Below are 6,000 nucleotides of genomic sequence, written 5' to 3'. Positions count from 1 at the left end.
CGCAGATTTGAGTTAAAACGTATCACAATGCGGTCAGGTATGTCAAATCTAGAGTTGTGCTTTATTCTGTGAAAAGGAATAAAAATACCTGAATGATTTCTTTTTCTTTATATCAGATGAAGAGAAAAATGGTTTTTTAAAGAGGCGAAAAAAGATCAAATTTTAGAATACCATTTTATAGGAAACATTTTAACACGTATAACTTTATGCTTTACAATTTAGAAACTTTACTAGTAACATCAAGATTAGACAATAACATTTAAAGCGAAAGTAGAGATAAATCGTTATTTGCTAGAAAAAAATTAATAACACAGACTCCTGCCATTTGTCATGTTTTAAGATACCTACTAAAAACTTCTCGGGTAACTTTTCTGGATAAAGAAAGAATATCAACTGTACCTTTCACCTCCTGTTTTGCTCCATTTTCACTCTAGGACAAGGTCATTCATTCCCTATTTTGTCTAGAAATAGATTGAAGATTTTGCAAAATGATGCATACTAGTAATTTGAGTCAGCTAGGACGACACATAAAAAATGAATGTCAAAGTAAAAAGTCGGGGAAGAAAAACCCTAATATAAAGTACATGCAGTGTACACCGTGATTGAGAACGGAGTGTTAACAAAAAAGCGGTGGAGTGCAGAAAGTTTATTAGATCTTTTTTTTTTTTTTTTTACTTCATTGAATCTGTATAAAAGTCTATAACGTTATTATGTAGATTATGAACTGTGAAGGAGAGTCTAACACTATAAATCCCATCGTTGCATGAAAAAAATATTTTAATTAACTGTTAGACCTATATATATAATTCAAAAACATGGACGAATGCGGTAGGGGTGTTGCTATCCCATTAAGTTTGAGTGTGAATGTCTAAATTCTAGTACCCGACCGAGACAAAGAAAGACATTTCATGGACCTACTGCCTTGTCTTTTTTCTTTTCAAATATATAAACATATCCAATCCATATGAATCACACTTAACATAATACCCGGAAAATTGTTACAATGTTTCAATTATTAAAAACAAAACTATTACTAGTATGTGATCGTTTCTCGCCTTCTTAAACCATTTTTCTCTCCGTTTGATATTTACAAAAATGAACAAACAATTTTGTCGATCAGTCATATTTGTATATTCCTCAACACAGAATAAAGCCCGCATCTAGATTAGACTTAGCTGACGGCATTTTATAGAGCTTTACAACTCAAATCAGCGATGTCGTCATCTAAGTGCAGATAACAAATAACGCTCTGCTTGCTAAGCTCATACTGGGTCTCTGCACAGATGTGTTACGTGATATTTTTAAAAAGAAATCATCTGCATATTATCTAAGGTAATGAAACAATGGTCTCATGGTTATTAGAAAAACAAAAAGCGAGTCCCTTTGAATGCATCACAATTTCAAATGCATGTAATGTTTCCATTAAAAATATACCAATATGAAACAGATTTTTCCAGACCTCGGTATCCTAATCTATATTTAAAGAAATCATTGCTATGCATTGAAATCGAGTTTATGCATATGGAAATCAAATTTAAAGCAAAATAATGGCTGATCTCTTTCTTTAGTGGACTGACTCAAAAAATTGCATTATCATTATCATTGTACAAGTTGAAAATCAAGACAAAAATTTTTAAAAAAAAAAATCAAAAATTAAAAAAAAAAAATGTGTCATGTTAAAGCATGAGCATGCAATGTTTGTCCTGAGAATGTATGTTTACTACTTCTGTGTTCTTTACAAATAATATCGGTCGCAATAAAGGTTTTAAAAATTCAAAAAAAAAAAAAAAAAAACAAAAAAAAAAAACAAAGACAAAAACAAAGTGACATGTAGGTATATTTAATAATTGGAAAATTTTCGAACTATTTTTAGAAAGTGTTCTGTGAAATAGGTAAGGGAAGATAAGGTTGAAAGCTAGTGGAATTGTGATTGTTATACAGGTAAGTCGAGAGAGAGAGAGAGGGGGGGATATGTTTAATGCATTTAACCTATTTCCGAATTTTTCTTTTTTTCCGTTGACGATCTTTTCACTTTGTTGAATATTTACCAATATGATTATGCTACGAAAACATTGAAGACTAATTCGAGATTCGATATTCAAAATACGAGACTTGATATTCGAATTATTTTTCACCCATTTAAACTGTTCGTTTTAAATATTTACAACATTTTTTTTTAGATAATCAAAAATTAGCAAACGTAGCACTGTTTATGCGTCTAAGGCGGATATCAACGGAATAGACATGCACGATATACTGAATTTATTTTTGTAAAAATATTATGTTCCCCAAACGAATTTTGGGAACATATTGCTTTCTCAGGTTTGTCAGATTTTCTCAGATTTCTTCCACTTTTTTTCCCCTACCGATTTGTGCACGCGAGTTCTCGAAAATGGCTCACGAGATTTTCATATACCTTTGATAGAACATCAAAAAATCTAGACTTATTTTTTTCTTTAAATGACGAAACTTCCGGTCCGGAGATTTTTGCAAATTTAGTGATTTTTTGGAAGGACGGTTTGTCCAGACGTTTTCTAGTAAAGCAATTAACATAAGAAACATATTAACACGCAATTTTCAGCGATGATAGACTTCATGTGCAGAAATGTACTATAAGGTATGTAGTACATTTTCACCGGAAGTGCAAAATGTCGACGATCGCTATGTCCTGATCAAATGGAAGTGGAGAATTTCAATTTTTTTTTTAGACATTTCCTAAAATATTTCTTTACTTATAAATATTTGTTAAGACAAGTACAGTTCTTTCGATTGGAATTTAAAAAAAAAGGACTGCCGCCTAAAATCAGGAACGTGGGTAAAATTTTCAATCGAATATAATCACTTTTCACCTCCTCCATGTAAACCGGAAGCAGCCAGAAATGACATATTTTTGAAGAAATTGCATAAAATTGAATGATTCAATCACTGAAGTCTTCTGAACTCATTTTCTGTCGAATAGTGTCATTTCCGGTTAAATCGGAAGTAGTCATGAATTGCTTAATTTCACGGATATCAGCCTAGACTTCGTGTAAAAATCTAGCACAGACAAACCAACATTTTTCGTCGCAATATTTTCTCAGTGATGATAGCTTATATTCATTAACCGATCTTACATGCATTTATGCTGAAAACCATGAAGAAAACATGCTTTCTTCTCCGGTACTTTTTTAATTTGTCCTTGTGTGTTCTCATAGAACCAGCCATCCGATTGACATGAAACCCTTTTAGGGTATACTGGCATCTTATACCTATACCTTTTACCTATATGTATATAAATCGATTGGCTAATACCTGTATGTATGACAATATCGGAGTAGTTTTCCAACAATATTTTTTAGAATATAAATGGTAGATCTTCAATACAAAAGTATTTCTTAATAAAGCTTGTAGAAAATACGATATCATAATAGAGCGGAGGAGCCATTTGTGGAACATGTGCAACGGTTCCCGTTACAATAGCACTAACTATATCACCAAATGACTTTAATATTAATTGAAATAACATAGTATAGACCACTTTGTATTAAATTTTGTTTGGTCACCTTATTTGACAGTCAAGTGATAAATGCATATACTGTATACTGAAAAGAGGTTGATAAACAAATTTCAATATTGCAAGGGTTCGAAATTTCGTACATTAGTAATTTAAATTGTATTTCGAATCTCGAATGAGCCATCTGGTCTTCTTACTTTAAAAAAATGTAAACATAACTTAAACTTGTGTCCTTTTTATTGCAAAAAAGAACAGAATATAAAGTATTTACGTAATTTACTCTTGCATACATTTATAGAGGTTGTCTGAAAAGAGAATCATGAAATTTGGTACAGGAATGCCCATGACTCTATTTCCTCTCCTTGACATCACAGATGTTGTAATAGATGGGACGTTTTACAAAGCTGTTGAAGAGAATGATAACATACTTCACCCAGATGAAGCTAAGAGACTTAAGGCGCCAATGTTTACATTTCTCATATTTGGAAGCATGGCTTTTGCGATCAACATCGGTGTGTTTGTTGTTACTTTTCTTAAAAAAAAGAGGAATAGCATCTAAAGAAGACGAAAGCAAACTACCTATGTATGTGTCTCCTCTGATCACATGGTTTGAGGATGTGCCACAGTTCGTAATTTGCCTGATCGTGGCCTTTAGAACAGATATGTGGCTTAATGAAGGCGTTCAACTCGCTAAAGCAATTTTTGCGCTTGGGAAAACAAAGATCCATTTAGTGTATTTCTTCATCACAAGAAATCGCCATCAAAATGAACAAATCATTTCATGGTTATATAAAGTGGTCATAATTGAAAATGTGGTTTTATTCGTTTCTTCATTTGTTTTGATAACACGCCTAGGTACCTTCTTGTAACTATCACATGAGATTTACTGAGACAAGAAAGGGAATGAAGGCGTTGACAATTCGTTCTTCTATATGTTCCTGTTTTTCATATACAGTCAAACGCTATTTATAATTCATTCAAAGAAAGTCTACGTGAAAAGAGGACATTCTTATTGTGGCTTTAAAGAGGTTCGATCCTGAGCTTTTGAGCAGATTTTGGTCTTGAACTCTATTTCTAAAATTCTGCATCATTTTTAAATTCTAACATTAAATCTGGATTCTACAATGCAAATTAAACTATATCTAATGGAAAAAAAACACTGCGATTAAATTCCATTCAAATAGGATTATGCAAGAACTATATTTTGTGGCGGAAGGTTTTTTTTTAGAAAAATATTATCAGTTTTTCCCTTTTGAAAAATAAACTGCACTGTTATGTTAAGATTCCTATTTTTCCATCCAGGTTGTACAGAGCTGTTTTTGCAGTGAAATGTTTTATGCTGGTTCTGAAATATCTATTAAATTATTTTTTAAGAATTCTTTCATTATATTGTGACAAATATAGTAAATATATTCTTAAAGTCCAAGAAAAATTGACCCAATTTTAACATAAAATTAACACTTTCTTAGTAATATCTAAAACTTTTACATCATATATCCCCACTTTTGTTTTTCTTTTCTGAATATACGAGATAAGTTTGATCAATCTGCTTAAATGCAGCAAAAGTTTAAGACTTTGAAATAATTTTCTTGCTTGTTAAATTGTTAACGCCAGAAAAATTACTTTTTATTAGTGCAGAAAGGTCAAATAATTGATTATGCGAAGCATTTGAAACTTTATCTTAGTCACAATTTTAATGTGTCTCATTTTAAATAGAATGATGGTTTATTTTGTCCCATGATTTATTTGGATAAAAACATTGGAGGGAAAACGATGAATATATGATTTTTGATTAAGACACACATTTCAGTGCAAAAAGGTCTTATTACATGTACTGTAGCGCCAAAAGAAGAATATTGACCCCCATTATTTGTTTTCATTTTTAATTAAGGTATGTGTGTAGAAACTAAAAATATACTTGACAAAAAAGTTTAAGACTTTAAATATCAGGATCAAACATCGTTAAATTCGATATCTTGATATATCGACGACATATTGTCAATTCATAATAATGTTTGTAATCGACTCAATAATACTAATGAACTCGAAATAGAAGACACGGGAGAGTCTAACATACACATCTTTATCGAAATTGGATGTTTTGTTGACTATGTCTCTAAGTTGTGCATGCTCTGAATACAATCAATTTTTAAACCGAGACAGGTTACTGACAAATAAGTTAATGTAACTCCCTTTCAACAATGTCTTGGAAATTCAGCATTTCACTAAATTTCTTGTCTTTAAAATGGCCTTTTTTCGAAATACTACCTTTCATTTGGGCATATTTTGACAGACAACTGACATACCAAATAGGCCAATTTTTGACTACAGATTACTTCCTTTACGTGATTCACATAGAGGTTTACGGCGGGTGTGGCCGGTCAACAGGGGACGCTCATCCCTTCTTTGTTGATTGGTGTGCATATTTCTTTTAATCCAAATTTCTACTTTCTACAATTTTATAAAATATATTTTCCATGCCAACCGAGGCAATAAGATGGTATGAT

Source organism: Saccostrea echinata, unplaced genomic scaffold (genome assembly GCF_033153115.1).
Source record: "Saccostrea echinata isolate AGI-Se365-2 ecotype Australia unplaced genomic scaffold, CSIRO_AGI_Sech_v1 ptg000052l, whole genome shotgun sequence".
Lineage (NCBI taxonomy): Eukaryota > Metazoa > Mollusca > Bivalvia > Ostreida > Ostreidae > Saccostrea > Saccostrea echinata.
This window is presented reverse-complemented; position numbering follows the sequence as displayed.